Consider the following 18,937-nt stretch of genomic DNA (forward strand, 5'->3'; position numbering starts at 1 on the left):
TGTTACTCTTCATGGTGTTCTGCTGATCTATCCCTCTATCCAGATGCCAGTATCAGACGGTCTAAATTATTGTAGTTCTTATCTGGTAGAGAAGTTTTCCCAATTTCTTTTTTCTTTCTCAGGAGTGCCTTATCATTTATTGGACCTTGACAAAAATCATAGTATTGGCTTGTCTAGTTTTTAAAATTTGCTGGAATTACATTAAATCTATAAATCAGTTTTCAAATAATTGACACCTTACAATACTGACTGACCTTCCAATCCTTGAACTAGTGTGTCTCTCCATTTATTTAGGTTCAGTAAAAGTCACTCAAGAAAGCTTTAGAATTTTTTCTGTAAAGGCCTTATACATATTTTGTTAGACTTAAAATACATCTCCTCTAACTTACAAATGTAGAAAAATCATGAACCTAAAAAAAAGGTATGACTTTTAAAATGTATAAAAACATATTTTGTTGAGATACCTAGAGTTTGGGATAAGTATATATAAATAGGAATATAAACTTTCTTAAAATTTTTAAATGAAACGAAGTTCACCAAAGCACAATTAATGCTTCATAATTTAACTCTATGGTTACTGTTCAGTAGTCGTATGTCATTTCAACAGATTCAGTGTACTTGAGAAAACGTACATGTCACATAAACGAGTGTCTTAAACATCTATTAGTCACAGGTCTTTATGGTAATTAAATTATGAAATACGTAACATTGAATAATTTCAGTTTATCAACTGCAAGAGAAAAAGAATGAAAGAGAAGATGAATAAAAGAGACTGAAATTTTATTAATATACACACCATTGCCTGAGATTGAGAAATACAAATACTTTGCTCCTAGCGTTAGCTCCCACCACTCACATAATTCACTAAATGTCTCCTTTTTCCCATTTGCCAAGTAGTTACTACACTATTCTGTTAATGCCACACATTCAGGATTAAACAAAAACAGGTGCCTTAGAAAGGACACTTAAAAAGTTAGTGAACCTTGGCCCTGGCTAGGTGGCTTGGTGGATAAAGCATGGACCTGACACACTAGAGGTTGTAGGTTCAACTCCCAGTCAGGGCACGTCTGAGAAGCAATCAATGAATACACAACTAAATGGAATAACTAAGTGAAACAGCGAGTCGATGCTTCTCTCTCTCTCTCCCTTCCTCTTTCTCTAAAATCAGTGAAAAAAAAAAGTTAAGTCTAACACAAAGCAATAGTTTTAAGTATCCCACTATCAGAAGGACATTATAGGGTTGCCTGTAATCACGGTTTGTCGTAAGACTGAAAATAACCCCCCAAAATCTTCAAGCAATGCTAAGAAAATGGTATAATATACAAAAATAAGAATTTTGAAGAAAAGGAAGAAAATTTCAGTTATCACTTTGAATGTCTTAATTGTATTCACTCCTTTATTCCTCCAAACATTTTAAAATCCAGTAAGTAAAAGGCATTCTAAATGAGGGGGGCTAAAAAGTATCCATAGCTTTGAAGGATTTGTAATATTTTTTAGGAAGCAAGAAATAAGCAGAAATAGTTTGCTACTAGATACAAATTAAGAACTCAATAAATGTTACTGTTATAACAAAGCAGCAGAAAATGCTAGGACATTCACAGACAAAAGGAATCACTTGCAAGTAAGATGGTCAACAGGGCAACGGGGGGAATGTGTGCTTCCAATTCGCACACATTTTTTGCTCAGAGGTTGGCAAACGAGAGCCCACATGCGGTGGGCCACCTGCTTTTGTATGGGCTGTGAGCAAAGAATTGTTTTTACATTTTAAAATAGTGAAAAGACTCAAAAGAAGAGTATTTTGTGACACATGTAAGGTATAGTACTTCAGGTTTTGGAGTCCATAAATAAAGTTTAATTGGAACACAGCCATGACTTCACACTACAGGAGTAGGACATATGGCCCACAAAGCCACAAATATTTACTTACTCCCTAGTTCTTAACAAGTTTCCCAACCAGTGCTCTTGAAGGATGGATGGGATTTTAGTGGGCAGAGAGGAAGAAATATTCCATTCAAGAAATGAAGGAATGAAACTCGAAGGAAAGCCCCTGAGTGTTGTAGGGACAATGGGAAGACACACTTAGCTGAAGCAAAGGGTCCAAAAATTAGTAAAGGTAACTAAGCCCGATTACTGTGTGCTTTCTTACTGAGCCATTTATACCATTGTGGTACAGGGTGACAAGCATTCTTCTACATAGTCTATGAAATTGGTACTATTATTTCCCCCATTAATAAATAAACTAGTTAATGATTTGATAAAGAAACTAAGGCTTCCAGAAGTTAAGTCATGGGCCCAAGGTCACAGCCAGTCAATTGAGCTGAGCTATGATTCCAGGTTCCCTTGCTCCCAGAGCCCATGCTGTTAAGTGCTATACCATATCAAACCCCCATAGAGGGTAGTAAAGGGAATACATCTACAAAGTTCAATTAGGGCAAAACTGTCAATGTTTTCAAATATAGGTGTAAAAATATAAGACATTTTTAGCCTGCCCTGTGGTGGTGCAGCGGATAAAGCATGTACCTAAAATGGTTTAATGCCCTGGGCTCGCCAAGTCAAGGCACTTTCAGAAAGCAATTATGTACTACAAGTTGATGCTTCCCTCTCCTTCTCCTCCTTCCTCCCTTTTTCTTATCTCTAAAATCAGTAAAAATAATCTTAAAAATATATATGATTTTTCTCCGTAGGCCATGATTCTTTAACTGTGTTTAAAGGACATCTGTCCATGTCTGACCAGGCGGTGGCATAGTGGACAGAGCACTGACCTAGGACGCAAAGAGCCCAGATTCGAAGCCGTGAAGTCGGCCAGCTTGAGTGCAGGCCCACCATCTTGAGCTTGAGGTCACCAGTTTGAGTGTGGGATCACAGACATGGATTCCATGGTCACTGGCTTGAACCCAAAGGTCACTGACTTGAAACCCAAGGTTGCTGGCTTGAGCCCAAAGACATTGGCTTGAGCTCCCCAGTCAAAGCATGAGCTGCTCCAAAGAGTTCCACACTTAAAGTGAAACTATTATGGCCTTTTCATAAATCATAGGAGAAAAACATTGTGAGCTTGATTTTCTCAATTTTAAGTTTTCCCAGAAATCTTTCTTAAATCTTCAAAAAATGGTACATTATAAAAATCAATGAGTGCCCTGGCCAGGTAGCTCAGCTGGTTAGAGCATTGTCATAAAACCTTGCTGGCAAGGTTGTAGGTTCGATACACCAACGTTGCAGGTTCGATCCTGATTCAGGGCACAGACAGGAAGTGACCAGCAAATGTACAAATAAATGAAATAACAAATGAATGCTTCTATCTCTCCCTTCTCATTGTCTCTCTAAAAATCAATCAATTAAAAAAATTGTTAAAAAAAAAAAGAATCAACAAATGAATGCATAAATAAGTGAAACAAGTTGATGTTTCCCTTTATCCCTTCCCCTTCCTCTCTTTCTAAGTCAATAAATACGCTGGCTGGGTAGCTCAGTTGGTTAGAGTATTGTCCACCATAGGTCAAGGTAGCAGGTTCAATCTGCAGTCAGGGCACATACAAAAATCAATCAATGAATGAATAAATAAGTAGAACAACAAATAAATGTTTCTCTCTCCTAAAAATCAATCAATAGATAAAAATTATAAAAAATAAAATCAATAAATAAAAAAAATTCAAGATTTAAAAAAATCAATGAGTAGGCCCTGGCCGGTTGGCTCAGTGGTAGAGCATTGGCCTGACATGCAGGAGTCCTGGGTTCGATTCCCGGCCAGGGCACACAGGAGAGGCGCCCATCTGCTTCTCCACTCCTCCCCCTCTCCTTCCTCTCTGTCTCTCTCTTCCCCTCCCGCAGCCGAGGCTCCACTGGAGCAAAGTTGGCCCGGGTGCTGAGGATGGCTCCATGGCCTCTGCCTCAGGCGCTTGAATGGCTCTAGATGCAACAGAGCAACGCCCCAGATGGTCAGAGCATCGCCCCCTGGTGAGATGCTGGGTGGATCAAGGTCGGGTGCATGCAGGAGTCTGTCTGACTGCCTCCCCGTTTCCAACTTCAGAAAAATACAAAAACAAAAAAACAAATTGGGGAAAGTCAGTTGCTTATGCTTAGCTCAATTTTTTTGTTAACGAATAATATGCTCAATAGTTGTCATTTTATTAATTTAAGTTCAAATGATTAATTAAATATATTGATTCAATAACAGTTAACTTGATTATCTGGAAGTGGTTTTAAGATTAAATTGTTCTTCAAAAGAATAATGCTTCTATTAGAGCTGACATAAGCACTAAAATAATCAGATACATCTACCTATTAGCAATATATTCGTAGAAATTAAAAAATGAAAAGTACATAAAGAAATGTAAAAACAAAAAAAAAATTGTATAATGACAGTGCCACTTGGTATCACCCACCTACCAGACTGAGTCTAGGGCTGCACTGTTCAATAGAAATATTATGCGAACCACGTGCATTTTTTTTTTTTAGAAATTAAATTTAACGGAGTGACATTGATCAACAAGAGTACACAAGTTTCTGGTAAATATAGCTATAGCATTTGGACTGCTGACTGTGTTGTGTGTCCACATGCAATTTAAAATTTTCTGGAAGCTAAATTTTTTTAAAGTGAAAAACAGGCTAAATTAAATATAATGATATATTTTATTTAACTTAACATATGTAACATGTGCCTGACCAGGAGGTGGCGCAGTGGATAGAGTGTCGGACTGGGATGCGGAAGGACCCAGGTTCGAGACCCCGAGGTCGCCAGCTTGAGTGCAGACTCATCTGGTTTGAGTAAAGCTCACCAGCTTGGACCCAAGGTCGCTGGCTCAAGCAAGGGGTTACTCGGTCTGCTGAAGGCCCACGGTCAAGGCACATATGAGAAAGCAATCAATGAACAACTAAGGTGTTGCAACGTGCAATGAAAAACTAATGATTGATGCTTCTCATCTCTCTCCATTCCTGTCTGTCTGACCCTATCTATCCCTCTCTCTGACTCACTCTCTGTCTCTGTAAAAAATAAAAAAATAAAATAAATTTTAAAAAAATTAAAAAATATATGTAACATGTTATGTTAACATGTAATCAATATTTTAGAAATAGAATATTTGGCTTTTTTTCATATTAAATCTCAAATCTGGCATATATATATGGTGGGGTTTTTTTTAAGGAGACAGAGAGAGAGATGGACAGGGACAGACAGACAGGAACGGAGAGATGCGAAGCATCAATCATTAGTTTTTCCTTGCACGTTGTGACACCTTAGTTGTTCATTGATTGCTTTCTCATATGTGCCTTGACCACGGGCCTTCAGCAGACCGAATAACCCCTTGCTCCAGCTAGCAACCTTGGGTCCAAGCTGGTGAGCTTTTGCTCAAACCAGATGAGCCCACGCTCAAGCTGACGACCTTGGGGTCTCAAACCTGGATCCTTCCGCATCCCAGTCCAACGCTCTATCCACTGCGCCACGGTCTCCACCTTAAGCGTGGGCTCATCTGACTCTCTGTCTCTGTAAAAAAAAAAACAAAAAAACAAAAAACCGCGAGTTCAATGAAGACTTGATCAACAAACAATAACAGATTATTTTAGTATATTATAATGATTGTTTTCACCACATTTTAACTAGTCTTGCTAGAGTTGTGACTTGGGATTATCTATAACCTCCCACCTCCCTCTTCATTTCCTCACCCTGCCTAATTCTCTGAATTAATTTCAAAGTTATCAAAATAAATAAATAAATAAACTACTTTCAGGTGCTTTCCACAACCCTGAACAAACCTAAAAATCGTCACAGGTGGCCCTGGCCGGTTGGCTCAGCGGTAGAGCGTCGGCCTGGCGTGCGGGGGACCCGGGTTCGATTCCCGGCCAGGGCACATAGGAGAAGCGCCCATTTGCTTCTCCCCCCTTCCCCCACTCCTTCCTCTCTGTCTCTCTCTTCCCCTCCCGCAGCCAAGGCTCCTTTGGAGCAAGGATGGCCCAGGCGCTGGGGATGGCTCCTTGGCCTCTGCCCCAGGCCCTAGTGGCTCTGGTCGCCGCAGAGCGACGCCCCGGAGAGGCAGAGCATCGCCCCTGGTGGGCATACCGGGTGGATCCCGGTCAGGCGCATGCGGGAGTCTGTCTGACTGTCTCTCCCTGTTTCCAGCTTCAGAAAAATACAAAAAAAAAATCGTCACAGGTATGGGCAATAGGAAACCACTAAAGGATTTTGAAAAAGTAATGGAGCCTGGCCTGTGGTGGCACAGCAGATAGAGCATTGTCCTGAACACTGAGGTCGTTCGCTGGTTCAAAACCCTGGGCTTGCCAAGTCAAGGCACTTAGGACAAGCAACCAGTGAACAGCTAGAGTGAAGCAACTACTTCTCATTCCACCCCTCTCTTTGTAAAATCAATAAATAAAATCTTTTAAAAAAGAAGAAAAGGTCATGGAAATTATGTTCCAGTGCTAACGCTAAAGTATCAATGTCACAGGAGCCAGAGGAAATAAACTGGAAGGCACCAGTCCAGAATGTTCCACGTAAGTTTTGAACTAGGGTTATAACCTCAATACAAGGACAGAGGCCAGATACTCTTTAGCAGTGACCCAATTAAATCATGTAAACAGTATAATACCAGAAGAGGGGAAAGGCTTCAACAGAGCATGACCAAAATAATAAAGTCCAAAAAAGCTCCCTCTCACCTTCCTGCCCCTACTCCAACAGTCCAGAACTTGAGCAAAACCACTCTGCAAAGATTTTAGCAAACATTTGCTTAACTCACTCTTTCTACACCAGACCAATTTCTCATTTGCTATGACACATTTAACATAAATTTATGAAAGTACCTATGATACATTTAAACAGCAGTTGATAAATTCTGCTTGTGAAAAGAACACACAAATTGCTGGACAGGGTGTGTCTACACATTTTGGAAAGGAGGTGGCATGGGGGAATACTATGAATTTTAGTGGTAATAAGTCAAAGTGCATCAGCCTTCTATTTTAAAACAAACTCTAACTGAACAATTCAAACATTGCAGTGACAGGATGTTTAATAGTTTACTGTTTTTACTGAATGAAATTATGTACCGTATTTTTCCATGTATAAGATGCTCCTGCCATGTATCAATATAAAATGCACCTTAATTTGGGGGCCCAAAATTCGAAAAAGAAAATGAAATTACATAAAGTTACTGAACTCGTTTTATTCATCATAAAATTCATACAACTCCTCATCCACGCGAAAAAGCAGGAAATGTAAGTAAAAAAATCTACAACCACTGTATAAGACGCACCCAGTTTTTAGACCCCATATTTTTCGCAAAAGGGTGCGTCTTATACATGGGGATATATGGTAGTTTACCAGTGCGAACAATGTAAAATAATTAAGGATGTCAATATTTCTCAACTCTTTGGACAATTCTGCTTGTTACTCAAAAACCTATTCTATAGGTAAAATGGATCAAATACTCTAATTCTTTTAATTCAGAGGATTTCATGATACCCCCTTGAACTAATAGGGAAAACTACTAAAAGTGACATTTTTACAAGTGGAAATTGAAGCAGTACCAATCAATTTATGATTATATTGGGTTGATATGCTATCTTTTATACTACAATAATGCCTAAGTAATAAGCAATCAGGGCCTTGAAGACATGGACTTTGCCTTACCTGTAATACATACTCGATTACATTCACATGCACAATAGAAATACATTACACACATCAATGTGACAGAGCATGTTACAAAACATTAAACCAAAAATGACTATTGAGAAAAACAGCAGTTTAGCACCCTTGCAAAACACAGCAGAGTTAAGAGTGAGTGCTCAAGGAATAAATGTGGAAAAGGAATCACAAAGTAAAGAAAACATCTTGGTCCAAACTTTTAAAATGCAAATAAATCTACTATTAGAATTTTCACTTTAAAATAATTCGTTTTATGCCAATCTCACCTCAATTTATTAAGAGTAATCCTACAAGTTACTTTTTAAATAGGCCAGATTGAATCAACACTGCTTTAAACTCGGCATTGCTTCAACCAACTTTTTTGTTTTCTCAATTCTTACAGCAACATTTAAGTATGGTTCTTCAGCGTAAAAGCTATTGTGGTGCTGGGGTGGAGTGGGGAGGAGAGTACTAAAAACATACAATACACCTTCCTGCCTCCGAAGACCTTAAAGTAACAAAAGAACGGGTCAGGAGAAAAAGAGGGCACGAAACAGTCCCAAGTGATTTTGTTGTTTTTAATTAAGGTAAGTTCTATGGAGTTTAAAGAACTTTTTTGCTGGTGATGAGCCTAGCAAGATTTGAACAGGCGAATTAGACACAGGACTGAGCTGGGTGGGAGTCATCACATCTTTAATCCTCGATGACAGCACCCCAACCAGCCCTCCTTGTGCTTAGCGTACACAAATATTGACTGAAAATTGACTAAAATCCAACAAATCCTCCAAGCCAAGCTAAACAGGTACGCACACGAAATTCAACAGCTCTGCGTTCACTTTACTTAGAAGATAAGAGTACCTAACACCTGGCTACAGACTAACAAATGCTTAATGAATGCTGATGATCGGCTGGAAACTATAACACCATCAACCCGCTCCCCAAAGGCCTTGAACGCCCGCCTTTGCACTCGACATACAGCCTAGCTGACCATGGCCTCCGTCCAGCCCACCCTGGGCCATAGTTTCTGCAGACTAACCCCAACGTGACAACCCCACGTCCCTCCAAGCGGGGACTCCCCAGGTCCCGGTGACGCCCACGTGTATATAGGAACTGGGGACCGGCAATCAATGGCAGGTGGCGGCGCGGCCTCATAAGACAAAGCAGGGCACCCTTCCTAATGGGGCCCTCCAGGGCGCACGCCTGCTGCCCACCTGGCCCCGAGGCCCGTGCCACGCCACCACCCGAGAGCCGTCCCCGAGCCCTGGCCGCCGAGACGTCCCGCAGCACCCTGAGCGCCCGCCCAACCGCCGCCGCAGGAGCGCGCCGGGCGCCCGACTGCCGTCCCGGCCCAACCAACGCGGGCAGGGGAGGAGAGGTGCGCGCGGCCGGCGGAGCGTGCGAACCACTCGGGGGTCGCAGGGAGGAGGCTGCGCCCGGGAAAGGCAGGGGCGAATCTGCGCCGTGGCCATCGCAGAACGCAGAGCCAGAAGGGACTACTCTAGGGGTTTTGCCCCTTTCCCCATAGAAGGTGCAGATGGTTTGACCCCCCCAACCCGAGTGAGGTGCCTTGTCCCAGCCCCGGCTGGACTGTACCATCGGGCGGTGCCGCCGGGATTTCTCCCCCCCACCACCACCATCAATTCCCCCCCACCCGGGTCCGCGGTCGGTTGGCCCCGGCCGGGCTCTGAGACGCGGAAAGAGCTTAGCGCCATTTTGGGTGGGACTAAGCAAAGACGAAACACCCTCCCAGTCGATGGGGTACTCCGGACGCTGGTTTATACGGTTCCCTTAATCCTTTAGGTACTTACACGGTGTTGGGTGAGGGGAGCTGGAAGATCAGCGGGTCCCCGATCCTCTCTCCCTAGGGGTGATGGAAATCAATCCCCCCCCCCCGCCACCTCCAGGTGGTTCTTCCCGCCGCAGAGTGGGAGCAGCATAAAAGGCGGGGTCTTATTACCATAATCTGCCTGGCAACATGATCTCGGCATTACGTGATTGGTTGAACTCTGTAAACCATGCCCAGCCTAGAGACGAGTAACGCTGGGGCGAACTGACAGGCCCAGATTTAAGACTCATGACCAAGATCCCGAGACGCTAATTCAATCGGTAGAGAAGCCAAAAGGAGATTCATACAACGGCCCAATGACTGAAGGCCTCTTTATTTCGTGCTCGCTGTTCCTTTAAAACCCAATCAAAGAGCGCGTCTCAGACAGCGCTCGCTAGCGTTCATACTCGAAGCCAATCAGAAAAGTCGACTCTTCGAATTCAGGGTGGACCAGGCTCCGAGGGACCCGCGGGCTCCGGGGCGGGGAAACGACTGGCCTCCGAATGCCCGGTGGAGAGGATGGACTGTAGGTGGGGTTCCAAGCCACCTCCTCCACACCCGAGGGGCCCCGAGTCCTGAAGCGGCCTTTCTTCCTAGCGCGCAGCTGGACCGGTGCTCTGCACGGAAACCCACTTCCCGGCCTCGGTCTAGTGTTGCTGGGCTGTCCCAAACGCTTCTGGAAGTGACGGCGCTTGCTTCCACCTCGGACCCGCCGATTCTGTTCAGTCCCTGCCGAACCCTGGAGCGCCGCCCTGCATCCCTCCTTTCCCCTTTACATTCTGAAAAAGGAAATGATTTTTCGGAAACGTGAAATATTCAACTCCTTTCTTAACCTCAGGCTTCCACATCCCTTAAAATTGCTTTCTCAAAGGGCAACCGAATGCATGGAAATAAACTCAAGCTTGGAGCAAGAAACCCAGGTTTAGTTACCCCTAATATGAATGGCAAGTAGATTTTGAAGAGATCTTGAAACTGTACCTTCAGGGAGCAGTTTTCCCATCCATGTCATCTATCTGCCTACGTTATTTTGAAGATTAAATGAAATTTACGTGTAAAATACTTAGCACAATGGAACGTAAATGAATAGTACACTAGTATTAATGGGGATAAAACATAAAATTACTAAACTATTGGCTAACCAAATAAAAGAAGAAAGGACAACTAAAAACCTTGAGAAAAGCCCAGCCAGGGTAGTTGGTACTTTGTCTTTGTGGGTTTGATCCCTGGTCAGGGCACAAATGTAAAGCAACCAATGAATGCATAAATGGGTGGAGCGACAAGTTGATATCTCTCTCTCTCTCTCTCTCTCTCTCTCTCTCTCCTTCTCCTCCTCCTCCTCCTCCTCCTCCCTCTCTCTCTTACTCCTCCACCCCTCTCTTTCCCCCTTCCCGCTCCCTCATTCGCCCTTTCCCTCTTACTCTAAAATCAATCTAAATAAAAGGTGGATAGAGGAAGCATAGAAAGCAAGAGGAGGGGAAATGTAAATTTCACTCAAGGATCTCCTCTTTACTGTTTTGTTTTTTAAAAAACTGGAAACAAAGACTATACTTTCAGAGATCACTTTTATAGTTGGTTAAAAAAAAAACTGGAAACAAAGTTGCAAAAATGGGAAAACGTATTTAAAACTCCCAAGACAGTTGACTACCTTGTAAGCAACTTTATAACTAGACTAGAAAGCCCGGAGGTCATACGAAATGACCGCTGTTCTAGATATTATAAATTGTAATTAAAATGATTTGTGCAAAGGTGTCTGCTAATTCAAACTGAATTACCCAGGGCAGGCTGCGAGGATGCCCCTTTGCTTAGAGCCCCACAGGGTTTCCCCCTTCTACTTGCTTAATTGCTTAAAGTAGAGTGCAATGAAGGAAACCACTGACAGTACATTTCTTAAGAGCCACCGCTAGCTCAATAAATAAAGGTGATTTAAATATGTTTTAATCCTTTTTGCGTTTCGTTCAGCATTACTCTGTTGTTTTTTTTGCATTTCTCTCCTGCCTTTGTTCAAGGGACTCATTTTGTCGAGACAGGCTTTTTTGTCTTGCATCTGAGGCAAGCCTTGTTTCTCTATGCTCATCAGTCTCATTTTGCCGAGAAAGACACATTTGCTCTGCGACTGAAGCAAGCCTTGTCTTTCTCTGCTCAGTGGTTTCTTTTTGTCGAGAAAGCTGTTTTTGTGCAGCTTTAGCTCCTTTTCTCTCCTCTTCAGTGCTGTATTTTCTAGGAGGCATTCTTAAAAGAAATTACGTTAAGACGTTTTTATGTAAAACAGATGATTGCCAATGCAAACAAATGTTCACCTTCCCCCTGACACGCTCAATTTGCGTTCAGCCTTAAATTGTTTCAAAAGCAGATGATTGCCAATGCAAACAAATGTTCACCTTCCCCCTGACATGCTCAATTTGCGTTCAGCCGTGGCAACTTCACCCCATTGGCTAGTACAGTTACGCAAGCAACCAATAAGCTATCGGCGACAAACAGACACTTAAGCCACATATAATAAAGATGGTGTCTTGTTCTTCTGCAGATTCCTGTGCAGGGAGCACTGGGCTTAGAATAAAAGCCATCAGTAAACACTTGTTAAATTTAATTGAAAAGAAGTATAAATTGGGACCTGATGAAGCAGAGCTTAGCATTTATAAGATATGCTATTAGCTTTTCCGTGGGTATATGGACACATGGAAGTCGGATGCCTTAGGAAAGATTATATTGGGTGAATCCTAATGTTCCCTTTTAGTTCTGGGACAGGTCCACTCTTCTATCCCTTGGTCTCTAGAGAGAAACTGCCCCCATTCTGAGATTTCACATTATTAAATCCTCTCTGATGAATTGGATGCTCTCAGCTGAGATCTCCTGACCAAAAATGACACCAAGGAACCCAGAAGAAGAACTTGCCATGAAGAATGGAGCTATATGGACTGGAGAGCCCAGCTTACTCTCATGGAGGTAAAAATAGTCTAAAATTTAGAGGGCACTAATACTAGACAGATACTACCCCAGAGACTTTTTGTTCAGAAGGTCTGGTGTGAACCTCAGGAATCTGCATTTTATATAAAATTTTAAATTAATTTTTAAATTTACACACAGTAAAATCCACTCCTTTCAATGTACAAGTAATTACTGAATACTGTGTCCAGTCACTGAGTTCAACAATGAGAACAGAATTGGGAATCTTCCCCCCAAAAGTCCCTGCTTTTATGGACCTTACATTCTAGCACAGGCAACAGAAGAAAATTAATAATTCCACATGATGATTGGTGTTACAACGGAAAAAAACAGAAAAGGCAAAGGGGAGGGTGTAGGGCCAGTAGCTGCGGCTATCACAGCCACCTGGCTCATGCAGGTTCCCATTAAATTCGGATAGACGGTAATGAAGCAGCAGAGCCAAAAACTGGTGAGCCATCTTTTATTCTAGCCTTGCAACCGGCAGGCAAGTAAATACATACAGCAGGAAAACACTTCCCTTTCCATTCAGGGTTCCCAAAGCCACTGACTTTCTCCTGGTTTTTCTAGAATCAAAGGCCAGCCTTATTCACCTCTGTTCCCCATCTCCTCTCTGCACAAACTCTGCACAAACTGGCTTGTCCTTCAGCACCCCACCATCTTGGCTGCTTGCCTCTGCAACAACATGGCCTCTGCAAAAACGGCCTCCTTGCTCCTCCTTCTTCCTTCTTCTTAAAACCTTTTGGCACAAAACCCCTCCTCCAGCACATATTAGCATAACTAAGCCCCTCCCAAACAGGAAGGCAATCAGCAGTGTCACATGGCAGCAGCATCAGGTGATCTGCAGCCTTTTTTAACAATAAAAGTGAGCAAAACCAAATAACACAAATTTTACAGACTTATTTGCCCAACAGAGGAGAATAATGGCAATTTAAATAGGGTGTCAAAGAAGTCCTTTCTAAGGTATTAACAGCTGAGCTGAGACTTGAATGGTGAAAATAAGCTAGCCATGTTAAGATCTTGGCAATCATTCCAGTCTGAGAGAAGGGCAAATATAAAGGCATTAAGGGAAAAAAAAAATCCTGGCATGCACTTATCGATTCATTCTTCCATTGAATGGTTATGATATGCCAGGCACTGTCCCTAGGTGCTTTGAAAAAACACAACACATAAAAATCCCCTCCTTTATGGATCTTTCACTGTAACACTAAAAAACTATAAGAAGGCCAGAGTTGCTGGAACATAAGAGCAGTATAGTAATACTGTTAATCCAAATTCGGAGGGACCCGAAATATGGAAGACAGGAGCAAGGTCCGTTGTTTACACATCAAGGCTTTATTGTCTAGCTTGGCCAAGCGGCGGGAACTCCGACAGAAATCTGACGGAGAGCGCGCTGGCCCTTTGTTCTACTTAGTTTTTATAGTTTTGTAAGTGGGAAGTACAGAAGCAAAAATTGCAATTAGGAGCCCCTTACCGCTATTGGTTATAGTCATATGTCCTTTAACATGATAGGACCACGTTCAATTTGCAAACCATACATCATTTTGGAGAAAAAAAAATTTACAAGTCAACACAATGGTAGGAAGATATTTCTTTACATATTAAAAGATCTTCCTATATTTTCTAGTGTTCATCCGCCATCTCTCTGTCCAGAGTCAGACGTATTAACCACATACATTTACATAAGAGAGGTAGTTTCCGTGGAGACAAATGCCCGCAAATGGCTCATAGTTATAAGAAAAGGTTTATTTTGGCTTTTCCCTTCCTGCACCTGGCTAGCCATTCACTCCTTTCCCCACAGGTGTGGTGGAATGTCAGGGAATCTATGCTTTCCTTCCCTTTTCATTTACAATACAATGGCAAGAGCCATCCTGGTTATGCCAATCACACAGTACAGAGACTATTCTCACAATTTCTCTGCACACCTTAACCCAAATTAATAAAATGTTCTCCAAGCCTCCTAAAATATTAATATTAATTCTGTAGCCTTTGGTACTTTACAACACCTGCGGGTGAAATGGCTCAGTGGCTCCTCAATACAAGAAAACTTGGGGAAATAGGCAAGGGCTAAATTATATAATGCAATAAATGCATATCCATCAACAGTTGAATCTAAAAAACTCAATGAACAGGCAGAACAGAAACAGACTCATAGATGCAGAGAACATTTTAATGGTTGCTAGATAGGATGGAGGTTGGGAAGATGAGTAAAAAAGGTAAAGGAATTAAAATGTACAAGTTGGTTATAAAATAGTTATGGGGGTGTAAAAATACAGCATAAGGAATATAGTCAATAATATTCTAATAACTATGTATGGTGTCAGATGGTAATGAGACTTATCAGGATGATCACTTGGAAGTTATATAATGTCTATTCACTGGGTTGTACACCTAAAACTAATATAATATTGTATATTAACTGTAATTGAAAAATAGAAAATGATTTTTAAAAGTCAATAAGTAAAAAGGGAAAGCTCATTATAACAGAGAAGAGCAAACTAATAAGAAAAAGGAAAGCTAGAAAAAAACATTTGGCAGCTATTATAAGAATTCTTAAATGTTTTTCAAGCAAGAATCATCAATGGATGCTAAAACCAATGAATGAAAATTTGATGGTTTGACAGTGACATGGTCTTAAAATATCCACAAAAGATGCATATTTATTACAAAGGAACAAAAAGTAACTTTAGAGTGGAGAAATTTGTCAGACACCATCATAGTGAGCAAAGTTAGTATCCTCTGGGATAGGACAATATACATCGCGTGACCATGCGCATGATGCACTGAGGCCACAACTTCACTTCCGCAATATGGTTACTAATAATTAATAATCAGGATCTAATTGTAAGGAAACAATAGGCAAACCCAAATTGAGGGTCATTCTACAAAATAAGAGGTATATAAGACTAATGAAAACTAAAAGCATAGCTAAATGCCATATATGTTCTGGATTGGATTTTGAGCCAGGAAAAAATATTTATATATATGAAGGACACTATTAGAACAGTTGGTCACATTGCAATGAAATCTGTATATTAGATAATACTATGTAAAGGTTAAATTCCTGCTTTGACCATTGTACTGTGGATATATAACGGTATATTCTAGCCTTTAAGAAATATACATATCATAAAGGGGAAATGTCTGCAATTTATTCCTTTTTTTCTTTTTAAAGATTTTATCATTGATTTTAGAGAGAGGAGAGAGAGAAAAAAAAGGGAAGGAAGAGTAGGAAGCATCAATGCATAGTTAGTTGCTTCTCATATGTGCCTTGACCTGGCAAGCCCAGGGTCTTAAACTGGCAATCTCAGCATTCCAAGTCAACACTTTATCTTCTGCACCACTGAAGGTCAGGCTGCAATTTATTCTTAAATAGTTTAGGAAAAGAAAGAATTACATGTACATATAGTTAAAATGTTAACACATGGAGAATCTGCATGACAGATGTATAGGAATTCTTTTACTATTTTTGCAATTTTCCTGTGAGTTCAAAATAATCATAGAAGCAAAATCAAAATGGCCAATCATTTGGCCTCAGGTTTGCATGTGAGGAAAGGGGATGCCTGATCTTACTTAGAACTGGGTGGACAGCAGAATCTCAAGGAGTTGGTGACCAGGCCAGAGTTGTTTAGAGTGTCACACTTAGGCAGGGTGGTTCAGAAAGAAGCCTAATAAGATCCAGATGTGGGTAATGAGGTGTTTGACATTTGTGCTGGTTTGAATAGCACTCTCCAAAGTTCATATCTGGAACCAGTGACTGAAATCTTTTTTGGAAATAATTTCTTTGCAGATATAATTAGTTAAGATGAGCTCATACTGGATACAGTTGGCCTTAACCTGATGGTATTCTTATAAAAAGAGAAAACAGAGAAACAGACACACAGGGAAGGATACATGAAAGGAAAACCAAAGATTGCCAGCCACCACCAAAAGCTTGAACAGAAGAATTCTTTCCTAGGGCCTTCAGAGGTAGCATTGCCCTGACATCTTTATTTCAGAAGTCTAGGCTCCAGAACTATGAGAGAATAAATTTTTATTGTTTTAAGCCATCTAGTTTGTGGTACTTTGTTATGACAACCATAGGAAGAAACTAAGACAACATTATAAAATGAGTAAGATACTATGTGGGTCGGTGCAGGATGTGTGAGTGTGTGTGTGTGTATAGGGGTATCTGAATGTGGGTGGCTGGGATCATGAACATTTGTGAGGTAATAGTTTTAGGTGTTTTTTAAAAACATTTAAAAGGAAAGGCTAACAAATTCAGCAGATGAAAATATTAAAATCTGATTTTTATATAAAATCAGACACAATTTATATTATAGAGTAGAAAATAAAATCAGCTTTTTTGTTTTTAATAGATGACTTTTCTGCCTGCTTCCCTTCCCACCCAGCCCACTCAGGCTGCACCCAGCTCACTGTGAGCTGTGGGCTCCTTCCAGGTCATCTACTGGGACCTCATCAGCCATGATGAATTGTTCTCCAACATCTAAAAATCCACGAGGTTGTAAATAGGCTGTGCCTGGAGGTGGAGGGCTGGACGGTGAGTAGGAAAAAGGGTAACATTGATAACTCACTCATTGGTGGAATGCCTCCATTGGTGGAAGGCCCCAAGGGTGATGGTTTCAACAGAAGAGTATTCACTGTTGTTGATATTGTCATGAACCATCATTTGCAGGAAACCAGCTTCACAAAATGAAGCCTACAGGAAGTACATCAAAGATTAAATGAAATAAATCAAAGGGAGATTTGAAGAACAGAGACCTGAAAGAATAAAGTCTTTTCTGACAGGGGCTGCAAAAGAAATCAAGCACAGCCTTCCTAATTTCAAAAACTACCATTTCTGGCCCCTGGCAGGTGGGACAGTGAATAGTGTTGGCCCGGCATATGGATATCCTGGGTTTGATCCCCAGTCGGGTCACACATGAGAAGTGACCATGTGCTTCTCTTTCCCCACCCCTTTCTCTCCTTTTTCCTCTCCCACAGCCAGTAGCTCAGTTGGTTTGAGCATCGGCCCCAGGCTCTGAGGATAGCTCAGTTGATTCAAGCATTGGCCCCAGACAGGAATTGCCAGGTGGATCATGGTCACAAACATGCAAGAGTCTATCTCCTCTCTTCTCAGTTAAAAAAAAACAAAACAAAAAACCCACTACATTTCTGTATTAGTGAAAACATGAATCCACATGGCATGTTTGCTCTGCTGGACTACCGTGAGGATAGTGAGACTGCATGTAAGATTTTCATTAAGGATGGTTTAGAAATGGAAAAATGTTAACAAATCTGGCAATTTGGATCTATCACCTGTCATCATATCTGGCTGCTTCTTTTTATCCACATACCAGGACTAAGTCAAACGGGACTGATGTTATCTTGAGCTCTTTATTTATTTTTACCTTGATTTATTTGGGACAGAGGCATTGTTTTTTTTACAGAGACAGAGAATGAGTCAGAGAGAGGGACAGATAGGGACAGACAGACAGGAACGGAGAGAGATGAGAAGCATCAATTATTAGTTTTTCATTGCGCGTTGCAACACCTTAGTTGTTCATTGATTGCTCTCTCATATGTGCCTTGACCGTGGGCCTCCAGCAGACCAAGTAACCCCTTGCTGGAGCCAGCGACCTTGGGTTCAAGCTGGTGGGCTCTTGCTCAAACCAGATGAGCCGCGCTCAAGCTGGCGACCTTGGAGTCTCGAACCTCGGTCCTCGGAATCCCAGTCCGATGCTCTATCCACTGCGCCACCACCTGGTCAGGCCAGAGGCATTGTTTTTAAGAAAAACATGTTATGTAGGTTGTCTAAAAATAAAAGGCATTTAAACTAAAAAATAAGTAGACAAGATGACCACAAAGAACTTGCTATTATGGAGTATCTGCTTTTGTTTGTGACCCAGACGCTCAGAAATCTTAAGTCACAAAACTGGAGATCACTCTCAGGTCAAACAGCTGGAATCACAGATGTTGGAGGAAGAATTATAAACGAGGTGATGTCCAGAAGAAACCTGGAAAGTGATTAAAAAGAGAGAAAAGCAAAATGAAGACTCTGAATCAAATTGTCTCCTTCTCCATGAAACACAGTAAAAGAAAAAGACAGAAAAATGTATGAAATGGGAAAATATTTTCCATCTAATATTGCTACTTTAAGAAAACACCTTTAGGTGACAACAATTCCAGTGCCATGCGGACTTTTCCTGTGGGGAACTTTCCTGGACTCCTGCTCCCTGTGACAGCTCCTAACAGACTGAACTGTGGTTGGGTTGCATTTTTCAGGGATTTGGCATGGTGATGGGGCCAACTTGGACTTGGGGAACATGTTAAGGACACTATTCTTTTAGGGATTCTTGCTGTATTGGCCAAGAGTTTGCTTAAAGGCTTTTAATCACTGTAAAAAAAAATAGAGGACTGGATGAAGAAGATGGGGCACATATACACCATGGTATACTATTCAGCTAGGAGAAATGGTGACATTGGATCACTTATAGAGGAATGGTGGAGTCTTGGTAGCATTGTGCGGGGTGAAATAAGCGAATCAGAAAAAAACAGGAACTGCAGGATTCCATACATTGGTGGGA

General features: G+C 41.5%; 1 protein-coding gene and 1 pseudogene across 1 annotated transcript in view; one reads left to right on the forward strand and one right to left on the reverse strand.

The window, feature by feature from the left end:
* PRDM10 (PR/SET domain 10) overlaps positions 1-10,351 on the reverse strand; it is a 113,908-nt gene extending 103,557 nt beyond the window's left edge. Inside the window, exon 1 of the mRNA XM_066365235.1 lies at positions 9,415-10,351. The gene's annotated coding sequence lies outside the window, so the exon portion shown is untranslated. The remainder of the gene's footprint in view (positions 1-9,414) is intronic.
* On the forward strand, positions 8,784-17,643 carry LOC136392440 (translationally-controlled tumor protein-like; annotated as a pseudogene).
* Positions 17,644-18,937: the final 1,294 nt, after the last annotated feature.

The sequence above is a fragment of the Saccopteryx leptura genome, chromosome 2 (assembly GCF_036850995.1).
Source record: "Saccopteryx leptura isolate mSacLep1 chromosome 2, mSacLep1_pri_phased_curated, whole genome shotgun sequence".
Classification (NCBI taxonomy): Eukaryota; Metazoa; Chordata; class Mammalia; order Chiroptera; family Emballonuridae; genus Saccopteryx; species Saccopteryx leptura.